We start from the raw sequence: 18182 nt of genomic DNA, 5'->3' as shown, positions 1-18182 counted from the left end.
AAATAACTGCCAAGGAGCAGAATAAAGAGAAAAGAACAAAAAGAACACAAGACAATCTCAGAGACCTCTGGGACAACACTGAACACACCAACATTCGCATTTTAGGGGTCCCAGAAGAAGAAGAGAAAAAGAAAGGGTCGAAAAAATATTTGAAGAGATTATAGTTGAAAACTTCCCTAACGTGGGAAACGAAATAGCCACCCAAGTCCAGGAAGCGAAGACAGTCCCATACAGGATAAACCCTAGGAGAAACACACCAAGACACATATTAATCAAACTAACAATAAATTAAATTCAAAGAAAAAATATTAAAAGCAGCAAGGGAAAGGCAAAGAAACACTTATAAGGGAATCCCCATAAGGTTATCAGCTGATTTTTCAGCAGAAACTCCGCAGGCCAGAAAGGAGTGGCAGGACATACTTAAAGTGATGAAAGAGAAAAACCTACAACCAAGATTACTCTACCCAGCAAGGATCTCATTCAGATTCGCTGGAGAAATCAAAAGTTTTACAGACAAGCAAAAGCTAAGAGAATTCAGCACCACCAAACCAGCTTTAAAACAAATGCTAAAGAAACTTCGCTAGGCGGGAAACATAAGAGAAGAAAAAGACCCACAGAAACAAACCTAAAATGATTAAGAAAATGGTAATAGGAACATACATATTGACAATTACCTTAAATGTAAATGGATTAAATGCCCTACCAAAAAACAAAGATGGGCTGAATGGATACAGAATCGAGACCCATATATATGCTGTCTACGAGAGACCCACTTCAGACTTAGGGACACATACAGACTGAATGCGAGGGATGGAAAAAGATATTCCATGCAAGTGGAAAACACAAGAAAGCTGGAGTAGCAATACTCATAGCAGATAAAATAGGCTTTAAAATAAAGACTGTTACAAGAGATAAGGAAGGACACTACATAATGATCAAGGGATCAATCCAAGAAGAAGATTTAACAATGATAAATATTTATGCACCCAACACAGGAGCACCTCAAGAAGTAAGGCCACTGTTAACAACCATAAAAGGGGAAATCGACAGTAACACAATAATAGTAGAGGACTTTAACACCCCACATAAACCAATGGACAGATCATCCAAACAGAAAATAAATAAGGAATCATAAACTTTAAATGACACAATAGAACAGACATTTAATTGATAGTTATAGGACATTCCACCCGAAAGTGGCAGAATACGCTTTCTTCTCAAGTGCACATGGAACATTCTCCAGCTTATATCACATCTTGGGTCACAAATCAAGCCTTGGAAAATTTAAGAAAACTGAAATCATATGAAGCATCTGTTCCAACCGCAACACTATGAGATTAGAAATCATTTACAGGGAAAAAAACCGTAAAAAAACCACAAATATATGGAGGTTAAACAGTGCACTGCTAAATAACCACGAGATCACTGAAGAAACCAAAGAGGAAATTTTAAAAATACATAAAAACAAATGACAATAAAAACACGAAAACTGAAAATGTACAGGGCACAGTAAAAGCAGTTCTAAGAGGGACGCTTATAAGCAATTCAATCTCACCTCAAGAAACAAGAAATATCTCAAATTAAGAATTTAACCTTACACGTAAAGCAACTAGAGAAAGAAGAACAACAAAAAACAAAAAAAACCAAACTTAGCCAAAGGAAAGAAATCATAAAGATCAGATCAGAAGTAAATGAAAAAGAAATGAAGGAAACATTACCAAAGATCGATAAATCTAAAAGCTGGTTCAAATTTAAGAAGATAAAATAAAATGAATGAAGGGAGATCAATAGTTTTACAAGCATCAACAGATCTGCAGTATAATTATATCCTAGACATATACTCCCTTAGTGCACTTCTGATAAGAAGCTATGGATTAACAGTCCACACTAACTTAGGCTGAGTTGCAGAAGAAAATCTGCATTTATACTTGTGTCACTTTTGCCTGTGCTAAAGAATTCTATTCTAGACAGACTTGCACTATAAAAAGATACATTTGTAATCAACAACAATTGAGAAGATACATGGAAGAAATCACTTCATTTTCATAACAAGAACAATAGCAAAAAAATCAAAAGTATGACGAATGTTTAAAGCAATGTACAAAACCTACATGAAGAAAACTTGTATTTGATAGAACATAAGTCTTTTTTGTTCTATTTACTTTATTTTTAGTCATGATACTTAATGCTTTGAAATTTCAAGTGTTTTTTTTATAGCTTTAAAGAAGGATATACAAACAACACACAGATATACAGTTCTCAGGGTACCTTTAAATGAAATATTTTTCCTTGATGGGCTGTGTCCATTGCAGTGGGCTCATTGAATTTAGATGAGAAGTGTACCAGAGGAGACAGTATGATTTAAAGGGCATGCATTATATAATAGATATGCTACAAAGTGTATTTCTTTTCATCCCTCAACAGCTCTAAAAAGAAGATATGGGGATGTCCATTAGGAAAGCAAGAGAACTGGTTCCAAAATTTGACTCAAGTTTCCTTACCTAGCCCTTACCCCTAGGCAATTAATTCAGGTCTGCCTATTCCAAAGTTCATACACATCCACTTTCCACTGCCCACTGGTGCACTACTCTAATAAACAGTCCAATAAATAGGAAAGGGGAGTGGAGATCTTTGCTTTTCGTTATAGGCTGTTTAGATTCTAAAGAAGGTTTTCTGTTTTGTGGGATACTTACTATTTTCTCTCTCAGATTTGAATTATAAATGCAGATACCTTATCTTCATTATGAAATTATAGACAGCTTGAGAGCAGAATATGATTCTACTTTGTATCCTTTAGAATATCTAGAACTGAGATAATAAATGAACAGACTAGGCATAAAAAGGAGAAGGATTTCAAGAAATATGGGTGGGAGTTCGGCCTGCAGGTGTCCAAGCTGCTGCGGCCAGAAGGGAGTGGCCAGAACTGCTTGAGTATCTACATTTCAGTTTCTGCACCTATCAAGAGTTTTAATTCATCATGGATAATCTGTCAGCAGAAGAAATTCAGCTGAGGGCTAACCAGGTTACTGATGAGTCTCCGGAAAGTACGAGGAGAATCCTGGGTTTAGACATTGAGTCTCAGGATACAGGAATCAAGACTATCACTATGCTGGATGAACAAGGGGAACAACTAAAACACACAGAAGAAGGCATGGACCAAATAAACAAAGACATGAGAGAAGCAGAGAAGACTTTAACAGAACTAAACTAGTGCTGTGGCCTTTGTATATGCCCATGTAATAGTATAACAAATGATGCCAGGGAAGATGAAATGGAAGAGAACCTGAATCAAGTGGGAAGTATCCTAGGAAATCTAAAAAACATGGCCCTGGACATGGGCAATGAGATTGAGGCTCAAAATCGACAAATAGAACGGATCACAGAAAAGGCTAACACCAACAAAGATCGTATTGACAATGCCAATGCCACAGCAAAGAAACTCACTGACAGCTAAAGCTACTGCTGTCCTTTTTTTAAAAAAATTTTATTTATTTATTTATGGCTGTGTTGGGTCTTAGTTTCTGCGCGAGGGCTTTCCCTAGTTGTGGCAAGCGGGGGCCACTCTTCATCGCGGTGCGCAGGCCTCTCACCATCGAGGCCTCTCTTGTTGCGGAGCACAGGCTCCAGACGCGCAGGCTCAGTAGTTGTGGCTCACGGGCCCAGTTGCTCCGCGGCACGCGGGATCCTCCCAGACCAGGGCTCGAACCCGTGTCCCCCTGTACTGGCAGGCAGATTCTCAACCACTGCGCTACCAGGGAAGCCCTGTACTTCTTTATCATTTATTCATTTCCCTAGCTCCTCCTTCAAAGTCATTACCTTTCCAGAGTTTGAAATTTTGTTTCCACACTCTTCTAATTGGGAGATGATGTGGAAGAAGATCTAGGAGTAACAGCCCCCCTATTCTTTTATTTTCTCTTTTTCCCTTGAGGGTAGACTGCTGCTTAGTTTTCCTTCTAGTATTTTCTTTCTCAGTCCATACTCTTAGGTTGGTTTTCATACATCACATATAGTGTTATTTTTCATTCTCTCCATTTACTTAGCAGGTTCTTCTGCTTTCAAAATTTGCAAGCATTGCCAAAGACAGCCACGTAAAAGGAAGCTGGGGGCACTGGGGGCAGGCACAAGGAGGAGAGGCAAGAGATAAGAGGTTGTTACCTCAGTAAAACGTGCAGACCCTAAAGCCAGAAGTTGCATAACCACAGTGAAGATCTAGTTGGGTTTAATTTCTATTTAAGTTGCACTTATTGCCAACTTAGGCCAATGCTTGGTTTTGGAGTCTGTATACACAACATTTTTGTTATACATCACAATTTCACAACCTCTGCTTCAAAAAAGAATAGAATGAGTTTTCTCAAAGTGAGCTTAATTTCTGAACTCTTCGTGATTCATTTATGTACATAAATTCTATGATCCCATTTCATTTTGCACCATATAGGAATACATGGTATAAATGAACGGCTTTTTATTTTCATATTATTAGTACTATCATTTGGACTTCCCTGGTGGCACAGTGGTTAAGAATCCACCTGCCAGTGCAGAGGACACAGGTTCTAGCCCTGGTCCAGGAAGATCCCACATGCCATGGAGCAACTAAGCCCGTGAGCCACAACTACTGGGCCTGTACTCTAGAGCCCGTGAGCCACAGCTACTGAGCCCACGCACCACAACTACTGAAACCCACGCACCTAGAGCCCGTGCTCTGCAACAAGAGAAGCCACCGCAGTGAGAAGCCGGCACAGCGCGATGAAGAGTAGCCCCCGCTGGCCACAACTAGAGAAAGCCCACACGTAGCAATGAAGACCCAATGCAGCCAAAATAAATTAATTAATTTAAAAAAATAGTATCATGGTCCCATTACAGGCCTATTAACCTCATAAATGTGTCATTAGTCTTTGAAGAAAAAATATGTCAATATGTATATATAATATGAGAATTTCTCTCTAAGCAGGGCTTAAAATTTTTTGAAAAGTTTGACAAAGTATATCACATGAATTCAGATTTACCTCAATGCCAAGAATTATGTTTAGATAGGAAAAAAGAAACTTGTTTTGATCTCAGGTAGAAAATGGTTAGATTACTCTGAGTTTTATGTAGCTTTAAACTTTTTTTAAAACTAGAATGTATTCTGTTTAACTAAAAATGATTTAGAAAATTATGTCTTTGTTTACTTATTGATGACTGCACTCTCATTCTCTTAGCCTTTTGTATTCAACTTCCAGAATCACATTTGTTTAGATCTTGAACAGTGTTATAAGAATTTGATTGGTATTTGTCACCTTTATTTAAAAACTAGCTTCTGCACACTTCAAAGCTATTGATGTCGATTGGTTTGACCAATAACCACTGTTTGATCCCTACAATTAAATTTTGTAGCTAAGGAAACTGTTTTTTCAAATAAGTGATGTGCTTCTGTGACTACTTTTTGGGGGGTGGAAAGCAATCATTTTGTCAGCTCTTATTTGACAAACTGAATAAAGCAAAGATCCATAAATAAAAAAAAAAAAGAAATATGGATAGAAGGGAAGAGGGAATCAATAATAAATTAGCCAGGTAAATATGTCTTAAACAATAGGTTTTAAGTAGACCTAGTATCATTAAGATATTAGTTATTCCTAAATTAATGTATACATGTAATGTGATCCCAATTAAAATAACAACAGTTTTGGCTTTCATTTTTGTTTTGGTGAGTGGTGAGGTGCTTTAGTCAAGCCAATTCGAAAGTTCACATGAAAAATAAACAAAAAAATTTAGTAAAACTCTGAATAAAAGAGCAATAAAGAGTAATGGCTCCTACATGATAGTAAACATTCACATCCCTCTCATGTGCCCAGTACATTCACCCCATTCTAATATCCCCCAAAACCTTAACCCATCCCAGCATCAACTCTAAGCTCAAACGCTCACCTAAATATCATCAACATAAAAGGTCCCAAATCTCATCATCTAAATCAGGCATGGGTGAGACTCTGGGTAGTATGGTCCATGCCCGGAAAAACTGTCTCCCCACCTGTGGACCTATGAAACTAGAAAACAACCTTTTGTAATATGGAAGAATCTTTTGTATTCTATTACAAGTTAATCACTAAAGGGGTGTTGCCTATAAGCTTAAATTATACATAATGGCCCATCTCTGGAACCCTGCTTTCCAGGTAATGAGTATTAAGCTAAAATACCTTTGTTTAGCTCACAGGAAACATCCTGATCAGGCCCACCTGTGAATGACTGCAGGGAGGAAAATATTAACACATCCCCTCCAGAGGCTGATGGGAACTAGGAAGTGTTTGACTTTACTCCCTCCCCTTTTAGTATAAAAGGAGCCTGAATTCTAACTCAGGCAAGATGGTTCTTTGGGGCATAAGCCCACCATCTTCTCGGTCTGCTGGTTTTCCAAATAAAGTCGTTATTCCTTGCCCCTACAACTCGTCTCTTGATTACTGGCCTGTCGTGCAGCGAGCAGTATGGTCTTAGACTTGGTAACACTTTCTCTTCCAGAATAGAGTGGTGGTACAGGTACAGAATAGACATTCTCGTTTTCATCTAGGAATGGAAAGGGGTCACCAAGCAACTCTAAGCCCAGCAGGACAAATCCCATTAGGTTTCAAAGAAGATTCTCTGTGGCTTGATGCCCTGTCCTTTGGGCCAATGGTGGTGGCCTTGTTGGCCCCTGGCCCTAAGCCTGTGTCTCTGGGCTCTACTTCCATGTCCACACTCTGCCTTTGGAACTGTTCATCCTTTTTCCTGAAGGTCAACCCATGTTTGTAGCCAAGTAGTTCTATCAGTCCCACAACCTGTTTGTAAAATCTCAGGAGTTTAACAGCCTCCCTTCATTTCTTCCTGTCTCTGTTCCCTTCAGTCCAAGCTGGCAGTGTTTCTGCTGATGTAACATTCTCAAAAACCACATTGGTCTTTGGTGTGTGTCAAGGGGGTCTACTCCATTAGGCAAAAGAGTTCTTCACTGAATCTCCCCGTATAAGCCCATCTCTATTCCGGGCTTCTGCTGAGATGGTTGAGTGGACCCAGGAGTCACCTACATAATCTCTTCTGCAACACGTTTTCCAGCCACACCTTGGCCCTCTCTCCCCAGCACACTTCCCCCAAAAATGAATTTCCTCGTTTCTTCATACTCTGTAATCTGGATTGGCTTGAAACCTTCCAAATAATCAAGGGCTGGTTCCTTTTTGCCTAGTAGTTCCTTGTTCAATTTCTCTCTTTCCTCGGGCATTTTACTATCAGCAGGAAGGAGCTTTGCTTGGAAATCTCTTCAGCTCCATATCCGAGTTTATTGCGTGTAAGTTCTATTTTCCACCCAGAATGAAGGAACACAATTCAGCCAAGTTTTCTGCCTCTTTATAACAAAAATTACCTTTTCTCCAATTTCCAATAATATGTTCCTCATTTCCTTTTAAAGTCTCACCAGAGAGATTTATATTTATAATTATAATCATATTTACATTTATATCAAGATTCTGTTCATGAACAATAGGATGTTCATGATGAGACGCTTTCCTTACAATGCTTTTGACTTCTCTCTGAGCTCTCACCAGAATCACCTTTAACATCATATTTCTACTTTCTCATCAAGATGATCTAGGATTTTCCAATCACCAACCTCTAAATTCTCCTAGCCTTTACTCATTACCTAAATTCAAAGCCACTTCCACATTTTTAGGTATCTGTTACTATGGCACCTTAGTTCCCAGTACCAGAATCTGTATTAGTTTCCTAGGGGCTGCCAAAACAAATTTTCACAAACTTGGTGGCTTACAACAACAGAATTGTTTTCTCTCTACAGTTTTGGAAGGCCAGAAGTCAAAAAATCAAGGTTTGGGCAAGGTTAGTTCCTTCTGGAGGCTCTGAGGGACTATCTGTTCCATACCTTTCCCCTAGTTTCTGGTGGTTGCTGGCAATCCTTGGCATTTTCCTGGATTGACCACTCAAATCTCTGCCTCCATCTCCACATGGTGTTCTCCTTTGCGTCTCTGTGTGTGTTCTTTTCTGTTTCTTATAAGGACAATCTCATTTGATTTAGAGACCACTCTCATCTAATGGGATCTCACCATAATCCTTACCTTAATTACATCTGCAAATACCCCAATGCCAAATACGTCACATTCTGAGGTTCTGGGAGGACATGAATTTTGAGGGGACACTATTCAACCCATTATGGTTAGTTATACTTCAAGAAAATTATTATTTTTAAAAAGTTTCCAGAGCTTGCTTATATAAGATAGATAAGCTAGTGTATTAGGGCATTTTTCTCCTACTGAAATGTTCTTCTCTAGCCTGTTTGGCCCATTTTAAAATCCTGGTATCCACATGGTGATTTAAAGTGATCCTCCTTTTCTGTCAAGTAAATTAGAATTTCTGTCTCATTATGCTCCCAGTGTTGAATTTTCCTTTTGATCTGATTGACTTCTGAAGTGATAAGTTCCCAATTTGTTCTGGTACTTTGAGCATATAGTTGCTGTTTTACACATCAGAGCTTAAGGCCCCCTGAGGGGTTTCTGTGATTTTCCCAGGAATCTTAACAGTAAGTTTCATTCATATTTTCACACCATATTTACTACTACTTTCCAGACTCCGGTTTATTCTACCAATTTGTTGCATTTTCGTTGATGTGTATACTCTATTTCTCCCTCTCTTGGTCTCTCTGTGGAGTACAGAATGGCTGTGCGCTGCTTTTCTCTGTTACGCGGTGCTGGTGTGACTGGACCCCTCACTAAAGCAGACTCCCCACCCTTCCTGCCGGGTTCTCCTTAAATTTGTCAGTTTTAAAAAATATTCACCTCATAGCAGACCTCATTATGAGGTCTAACATAACACTTGTAGCCTCAATAAAGCCATTTTTAAAAAACTTGTAATTTCCCAACATTTCATGAAATAAGCAGCTCCACGTTTTTTTTTTTAATGTTTCCAATATCATGATTTCATCTTTTTGTTATGCTACCTGACCGTGACCAATGTTAATGTTGTGGAGGTTGCTTTCTGATACAAACTAAGTTATAAGAACTTATTTATGGTCAGGAGTATATAGGCAACTTGTGGGCCAAATTCTTCCCCTCTCTTTCAACATTTTATCCAGCCAAGTACATACACATATCAAAATGCAGCCACCAGTGTCATATAACACTCTGACCTGCTTCCAAATTCAGAGTCTGTCCTTTTATCTCATGACATGGCTGTTACCATCTTGTCCAGAGCCAAGTGTTCCTTGATAATATGCATTCCTTATCAATGCAGCCTCTGCATGGAAATCCCTGAAGATGAAGGTTGGTGTAAACCTTCCTATGTCCATGAAAGTGGTATCAACAGTGTTTGATCCATGAACAAAGTACGTGTGCACTTCTGATGGAAGTTGGGAGAAAATGTGAAAGAGTATAATTGATGGAGCACCCAATGAAATAAAATACAACACTTCAATGTAATGAGTAGCAGGATCTTGATCTACAACATGTGTAGATCAGGGATATATATATATGTATATGGGAATTAGAGCAAAAATGAGTGGGGATTTTTTGTTTTGTTCTTGAGCTCATAGAGGAGTTGTTAAGAAGACTCTTGCAATCATATCATGGAGGTGCTACCCCCACAAAGTGCTGCCCCTTTGGTTTTTCATGAGAGGGAAATATATATATATAAAACCTTTATATATATATATATTTCCCTCTCATAAAAATAATATATATACATTAATATTATAGTAAATTATTATATATTGTGAAATATTAATATTACATTAAATTATTATCTTTAAAATTATTATACAATATATTAAATTATTATATATTCTGTATATTATATTAATAATATATATTTCCCATATATATAACCTTTTTATATATATAGATAGATATACACATAACCTTAATTGTTTTGGGGCTAGTATTTCTTGCAATTGAGTGCAGTTTCCAGTTTTTCACTCCCATTCTGGCTTCCCCTCAAAGAATAGTTCTTATGCTTAAACAGAAGTTACTAAAAATCTCAACATAATTCCCTACTACTCTTCTTGATATAGATAGATAGATACAGATAAACATATAGATATAGATAAAACCAATCAACATTACATTGTATAATTGTGTGGTGATGAAATGCAAAGCAAATTTATTTTTATTTATATTCTCATATAAAATATCAATAAAATAAGTTCCATGTAAGTAAAAGTCAAAAAAAGTATGAAAACTAAATAAATATTCACGCCAGTGAGGTCAGGTAAGGTTATGTTGTGGTATAAAAACTCCAAAAATCTTAGCTGTTAAACAACAAAACTGATTTCTTAGTTATATGATATGTCAAATACATATCATATAGGTTGGCAAGGACAGGGAGGCAAGACTTCACTTGACTGATGCCAAGAGATCTGATCGCCAGTGATTTTTTTTAATGATCTCTCTCGTTGAGAAGGGTGGCATTTGTCTAAAAATCCTTCTCTGAGATCTCTGTCTTTCAATGTATGAATCTATGTAACATCTCAACAGCAGTTAAGAAAAGTGAGTGCTTCTACGTGAAACTGGCTTGAATATTTAGATGAAGAGAACACAGTTTAAGTTTTAAACAAAGTGCATACTCTCTACTTACAAGGGGGTGAGCTCAATGGACATGTAACTACAATCTTGGTATTAGAAATATGTCTTCTCAAAATAACATTACAGAAATACAACTTGAATTTGCGAAAATAAAAAGAGATTGTTTCTCTTTTCTCTGCTTCCCTATATGTGTGTACTTTATTCTTATCCTCCTGGGGGGGATGGCTTTTTTGTTCCTTCAATGAATGTGGGTACCTAAGATTATGTCTTTGGTTCATGAGATGAATCAGATGGGAGTGGGAAAGTGAAACATTTTAGTCTCATTTTAGATTCCTAGGGAAGAATCATGATCATCCAACCCTAGGTCAGAAGCTCATCCCTGATGAATCAACCAGAGGTTCGTCAGCTAAGAATATGACACCTTCTGTAGAGATCATGTGGATGGAAGGCGTTGCAGAGATGAACAGGGTAGAAAGTGTCTCCCAAAAAGAGAACACTGGACAGATAGAACAATAAGTGTCCAGAAAAAAAACAAAGAAAAAGACCCTGAAAAGAAGGTGAGTTACACATCACTGAAGAGTTAGCCAGAAGGACAATTTCATCTAATAGACATTGGGGGTTCAGGGGAAAGGAGTGGTCACAGGTCATTGTTACCAAATGACCCAAGGACTCAGGAACTCTTCTTCATCTCCCAAAGGAGCTTGAGACCGAAACTCAAGAGCACTCCTTGTGTCAGCAGGAAGGAGGTACCACCTTCCCCACATCCACCCTCCTCTTCCTCCTTACTTTCATTAGGAGTCCCTAAATGGGCACATTGGTCTGAATTTTGCCCATTGCCTCCACTGTGTAGTATTTTCTTGTCGCTTTAATTTTCTAATTTTTGTACATGCAGTGTCTTTTCTTGCCTCTTAAAATCATAGATGAATCCAGGGTTTATTTACTTAAAACACAAAGGTAATTTTCAGCAACTTGGGAATTTTCTTGTCTGTACCCAACACTATCATGGCCTATTTTGAAATGTGAAAGAACATGATGATTCCCAGCCTTAGTCTAACAAGGAGCTAAGTAACTCTGCAATGAAGCAAAATTCTAGATATTTAGCATTACTTTTCTTGTTAAAAAAATTTTTTTTAATATTTGGTTTTACCTGTGTTTTCTTACTGCTTTACCCCACTCTAGTAGAGGATTACCGCCCCCCAGTAGTAAAAAGAAGCAAGCATAAAACTTGGAAGAAACCCTCGAGAATACATAAAGAAAAGCGAAATATTTGGATTATTGGTGGAGCTTTTCCCATTTTGTTTTCTACATTCACTATTTAAAATATGCTTCTTACACATAGAAGGGCAGCAAAATGCAATGGCTCTAACAACTTGCAAACATAAAATGTTAATTAAAATTTGTGGCTCTCAAAGTTTCTAATGGCCTATAAAATTCATTCTGCTATCAGAATTTCAGTTTCTGTTCTCTTTTCTTGATTGTATCTCTAATTATAGACTATAAGCTAAAATAATTTTATTTTTATATTTTACAAGAGCTATAAAAGAAAACCACCAAATGTTTAAAAATATAAATGGCTTCCTAAGATTGTTGGTGCAAATACTATTAAATAATTTGGTTTCACTATGAAGTGAAGACTTCTAACAGAAATGACTGTGCCTTTATTTCATGGATTAGAATTTAGGGAAAATAATTTCAAATACTGATAAGGTCTAATTAAATTATGGACATAATTCCATCTGTAGGTGATGATATTACATATTCATTTTCTTTTTTATCTAAATGGCACAAGAATGTGACAGGAAAAGGTGAGTTATCACTCCATTTTTTGAGTATACATACAAGTTTGGTCTCTTAATCTTACATAGTAGTTAAGAAGTCGAAATGATGACAAAGAAGAGTCAGAAATCAAGACAATAGTGATACTAATAGCTGCCATTCATTAACTAGCCCCATACACCACGCACTGAAACTCCACTTTTTACCACAACACTGAAAGTTACCATTTTATTTTTTTACCAGCTTTATTGATGTATATATATCATATATATTCCCATAGAATTATATGTTATATAGTATAAATATACATATATATATATACCATAAAAGTCACCAAATTTAGGTGTAAAATTCAATAGTTTCTAGTAAATTTGTAGTGTTGTACAACTAAGACCACAACCCAACTTTAGAACATTTCCACCCCCGCATAAAGATCCCTCGTGTTCATCTGCAGCCACTCTTCATTCCCACTCCAATTCTAAGTGATGACTAATGTACTTTCTGTCTCTACAGATTTATATTTTGTGGATATTTCATATAAATAGAATTTTATAATCTGTGCTTTTTAGAATTTACTTATATCTGAGGTTCATCTGTGTTGTAACATGGATGGGCATTTGTATTATTTCCACTTTTTAGCTGTTGTAAATGATCTGCTATGACCATTCATGTACAAATCTTTGTACAGACACACATATTTTTATTTCTCTTGGATGGACGCTCAGGAGTTAATTTTCAAATAAGTGAAAGCGGCATCTTTTTATATTCCCTTGAGCAACGAATGAGGGTTCCAATTTCTCCACATCTTCTCCAGCACTTGTTATTGTCCAGTGTTTTTATGTAGTCATTCGAGTGACAGTGAATTAGGATCTCACTGTGTTTTTTACTTGCATTACTAAAATGTCTAAAAATATTGAGAATCATGTATGTGCTTGGTCATTCCTATATATGTCTTCTTTGATGAAATGTCTATTCAAAAATAGTTGTTTATTTTTTATTGCATTTTTCTCTTCTGGTAATTGAGTATGCTTTTAAAATATATTTTAGATACAAGTCATTTATCATATATATGCTTTGGAATTTTTTTCTCCCAATCTGTGGCCTGTTTTTTCATGTATTAATGATGTCTTTTGAAGTTCAAAATGTTTGAATTTTGATGAAGACCAACTTATCTTTATTTAATCACTTGTGCTTTTGATGTTGTATCTAAGACTTTGCCTAACCCAAGGTCACTCTTTTACTTTATTTTTACTGAAGAGGAAACTGAGGTTTGGCAAGACCAAGGAGACACTTACATGCAAGACTGTGTTCCTCTGCAGGATATTGTCCCTGCACGACCTTCCTCTCCACTCACTGCTACCAGTGTAGAATTCAAGTGAAGTCTGATACTGGGCCAGGTTTTTTGCAAGCTGAAACGTTTCTACAGGCAGCATACCCATTTTGAGTGACTGAAGTTCACACAAAAGGACCAGATGTGTCTATCCAGAAAACTCTCCTCTAGTTTCTTCTGTGTACCTTTGGGATGAAGGTAAGAAACGTACCTAGAATATAATTTTTTACTAGGGAGTTTGAATGAGATAATGCAACTCTGCTTTTAGAGCATGAACTTGTTGATCAGCCCTGTCTGCAGCTGGCTGAGCTGTGGTCCTTACTGGGGAGGGAGGAACCTCATCATGGCATCCTGGTCTCAAGTGGGCCTTCTGGGTGTATGAAGTGTGAGATCCATGCTGGATACTCATGAGACGATATTCTATGTGAATTTGTCAACATTAACCATTTTACTTCTACCAAATTACTATTTGGAAGTTCAACTATGTACTCAAACTTGAAAGGTTCTGTAAGCAAACACATAGTACAAGTAAGTTTCTGAGGACCATTTAATCATCCCAAAATGGAAAATAATTTTCTTTGAGTTTAAGACCTATAAAAGTATACATTTAAGCTCAACACTGTCCTCTAAACTTTTAAAAAATTTTCTATACAAAAAATTTTTATATGAAAATCAAAACAAATGATTAAATTTGGAGTGATCAAAAATTTCAACTGTATTATCAAATTAGAAAAATGGACTATGTATTGTGACATGCCAACAATTAAGGCTAATCGCAGTGTATGCTGGTTTGATGTTAAAACTGACCAGAGAAATTTTATGATGAATAAATTGTGGAGACTGGCTCATTTTGTATATTTAGAGAGCATTTCAAAAAAGTGTTCTTATGGGAGGCAGCCTCTAAGGTGACCCCCAAAGACCCCTATCTGCTTGTATCCCCACTGTTGTGTGATTCCCCCTTCCCTTAAATATGGGCTAGACTTATTGACTTCTTTCAAACAAATAGTATATAGCAGAAGCATGAATAGAGGTACTGCTTCCAAGATAAGTGACAAAATGACCTGCTCTCCCTCTCTTACTCACTTGCTCTGGAAGAAGCCAGTTTCATGCTATAAGCTGCTCTATGGACAGGCCCACATGGTAGACACTGGGCCTCTTGCCAACGGTCAGGTAGGCCCTGGGGCTGGGGAGTGTCATTCTCTGGCCCTGGGGAGTGGCCATATCTTCAAGGGATCCTCAGCAATGAGAATTTTCAAATCTACAGAAAAGTAAAAATATCCTTTAAATCAGTATGACTTTTGGAAAAACTAATTATTCCAATTAAATGGAGACTGGTCAAACCAAGAGAGGGTGAGTTCATTTTAAGTATCCCTCTATTCTCCAAGCATGTTACAGGTAAGGGCTAATGAGAAAACGCTATCAGCAGCCAATGTCACCGCACTAAACTCTGTGGGCAATGAGCTCTGACCACCATGCTGACATCATAATCTAAACAGTTCCTGGCACTGTTTTACTTGAGGGCTGCACTGAGGGACCAAGGATGTCTTGCTCATTCAAACTGCACATTCTTAATACTTGATGTTCTAACTACTAGAATTTAGGGGTTTATTTTATATTCTTGGTTCAGTGGTAGCTTACTTATTTAGCAAAGGACACAATTCAAAATCAAGCAATTAAAGGGAGCAAAATTTCTTATAACTTATCTCTCTTCAGTTATATTATAATGAATGGTTCTAAGCTACTAGGTATGGAGAACACAGCAATGATGAAAATGGAAATAAACAGGGTATCTTTCAAGGCAGTGCGACTCAAAATGTGCTGATGACTGCAGCATCAACAACATCTTGTATTAGAAAAGCAAATTCCCTGCCCCTAGTCCCAAAATACTGGATCAGAATCTCTGGGTCTGGGGGGGGTCCTCCCAGTGATCCTTACGTCCTCTGAAGTTTGAGAAACACTACACTAAAGAATTTGCTTTCAAAATGTGGCCTTGTCCTAGAACCAAGAGAGTCTCCAAGACTGGCTAAAATTTGATAGCAAATGTAATATAGAATTCTATATTTTTCATTTTCCATTCTGCTGAGGATTAGATGTTAGTAAACCAAACTGGACTTATGATTATTCATAATTTGTGGTTATTCATAATATTATGGTTATTCGTAATTTGTATTCATAACCTAAGATCAATTATTCGAGTTTAGTGTCGAAACCAGTTTCACTATGTATTTTAGAAATCTGGTTGCAAAACTCCTGCACTAGAAAATAGTCAAAAGTTCCACGTTTTTTCAAGAATGACATTTGGTTATCAGCGCATCATCAGTATACACAGTGGGACTGGTGAAATCTGTTGCTGACTGAGAGGCCAGATTTAGAAGGAAGAATTAGGCCTCATTAGGTATAGTTAAGCAATGAGATCATGCATCTAAGAGAAAAAGCAATAAATCTTTCTTTCTTTCTTTCTTTTTCTTTCTTTCTTTTTGTTTTTATTAATATTTCTTTGCCTCTGTCAAGAGAAGTGTTACTGCCTGGGACCTTTCCTGGTCCCCAGGTTTTGGAGGATCTGAGACTGGAGGGAATAAGGATGGGGGTTGGTACATTCCCCACCTTGAGTTCAAGGATATGGAGGGCAGTGCTTTGTGTGGGGATGCGGGGGAGGAGTAGGTCTGATGGTTCAGGACTCAGAGAAGACTGTGTGAGGAGTTTCTGGAAGGAAAAGAAGTTTTTTTTTTTTTTTTTTTTAAAAGCACTTTTTTTTTTTATAGCTACTTTATTTATTTATTTTATTTTATTTTTGGCTGTGTTGGGTCTTCGGTTCATGCGAGGGCTTTCTCTAGTTGAGGCAAGTGGTGGCCACTCTTCATCGCGGTGCAGGGACCGCTCTGCATCGCGGTGCGCGGGCCTTTCACTATCGCGGCCCCTCCCGTCGCGGGGCACAGGCTCCAGACGCGCAGGCTCAGTAGTTGTGGCTCACGGGCCCAGCTGCTCCGTGGCATGTGGGATCTTCCCAGACCAGGGCTCGAACCCGTGTCCCCTGCATTAGCAGGCAGATTCTCAACCACTGCGCCACCAGGGAAGCCCGGAAAAAAGAAGTATTGAGACAAAATTTCCCTTCTTCCCCAGTGAGGCTGTGAGTCCCTCTGAAAAATTCTTTGCATTTCTGGAAACATTTTTTTTTTTTTTTTTTAAATCTGTGCAGCAAGAGTAACTTTTTCTAGCAAATAAAACTGTGAACTGGAAAAATGAATAATCAAAAGAGGAGGGCCTAGGTGGGAAGGGGATTTGGTGATCCCCAGGATCAGCCTGGCGTCTTCCTATCTACCTGCCCAATTTAGTATCTTTCAATTCAGTCATGAAGGGGTTTCCAGGGCCTCTAAAGTGGATGTGCCATATGCCCTGACCTGGGAATTTTGCTCTCTCCTTCAATTTAAGACATCTTTAATCCACCTCTCCCTTCTCCCCAAATTTCAGTCCTCCCTGTGTTATGGTCAGAGATGGTCCCTTTCTCGTGGATTTCTAGGATAGAGACGTCTGCCCCTTTCTTCATACTCATTCCCTTTATTCTACTGCCCTAAGTCTGATGATTATGTTTACCTTTAATTCACCGGGAGGAGGATGTCATGAGAAGGTCGGTGAGGGCCAGGCCTGGGGAAGCGCCACTGGACTGAGGAAGGAGGCTTTGGGTAATATTTCAGAGAAGAGCCTCTGGAAAGGCCGTTCAGTGGGCTGCTTCCTGCCTCTTCCTCAGCTTTTATTTCCAGACTCCATCTACCTCCTCCTTCAAGAATCTTCTGCCTCAAACTAACCTTGCTGCTGACCTCAATCTCATCATCTACTACCTTTAGAGTATCTAGATTCACTGATTCCCAATAACTGATCTCTTCCCTTTTCCTCATTTCCAATAGTTAACAGTTTCCGTCACCTTTGAAATCCCCTTAAAATGCTGATGTCTGTCTCCTAAAACCTGCCATGCTCTTGCCTACCTCTGTTTATCCTGTGTGCCTAGTGGCCCCTGCACATGTCTTTCCCACCAGAGACAGGGAGGTCCCTGTCCCCTTGCTCATGCTATGCTCTCGGCCTCCTACACGTGTCTGCTCACGTTACTATTCTCCAAATTGTCAGTCCTTCTTTAAATTTATGTAATTCCGACACATGCTTAAGAACTAGTGATTTATTTTCTAGTCTTTAAAGTATCTACCATGACCTCTACCTAGTTGAATACTTTTTTTCCCCAGATTCTTTCTGCACTTCTAGTGAATTACAAATGGTTGCAAGCCATGATTTATATACATTTGCTGTTGGCCATTGGGCTATTAACAAATGATATATTGCTGATTGAGATAGCAACATTTGGAATATATAAGATGGTTTTTAGTACCTGATAAATAGAAATTGTCCCCCAAATAGGTGTTACGTGGTGAATAAGAGGTGGTGGGTATGCAGAATAAATCTGATCCTACTGAGAAAAATATTTCTGTATTGAAAAATCACTGTGAAATGCAGGTAAGAGTCGGATCATATTCTCTTGGAATTGGTAAAGTGCTAGAATTTTA

The 18182-nt window shown here is 38.0% G+C and overlaps 1 protein-coding gene and 1 pseudogene across 4 annotated transcripts in view; one reads left to right on the top strand and one right to left on the bottom strand.

The window, feature by feature from the left end:
* LOC309621446 (uncharacterized protein) overlaps positions 1-18182 on the bottom strand; it is a 583198-nt gene that overhangs the window by 533936 nt on the left and 31080 nt on the right. The window lies entirely within an intron of this gene.
* LOC309621450 (synaptosomal-associated protein 23 pseudogene) lies at positions 1924-3454 on the top strand (annotated as a pseudogene). Its single transcript has one exon. The product of its transcript is annotated as a synaptosomal-associated protein 23 pseudogene (transcript).

Source organism: Balaenoptera borealis (genome assembly GCF_965194805.1).
Source record: "Balaenoptera borealis genome assembly, contig: HAP1_SCAFFOLD_463, whole genome shotgun sequence".
NCBI lineage: Eukaryota > Metazoa > Chordata > Mammalia > Artiodactyla > Balaenopteridae > Balaenoptera > Balaenoptera borealis.
This window is presented reverse-complemented; position numbering and strand designations above follow the sequence as displayed.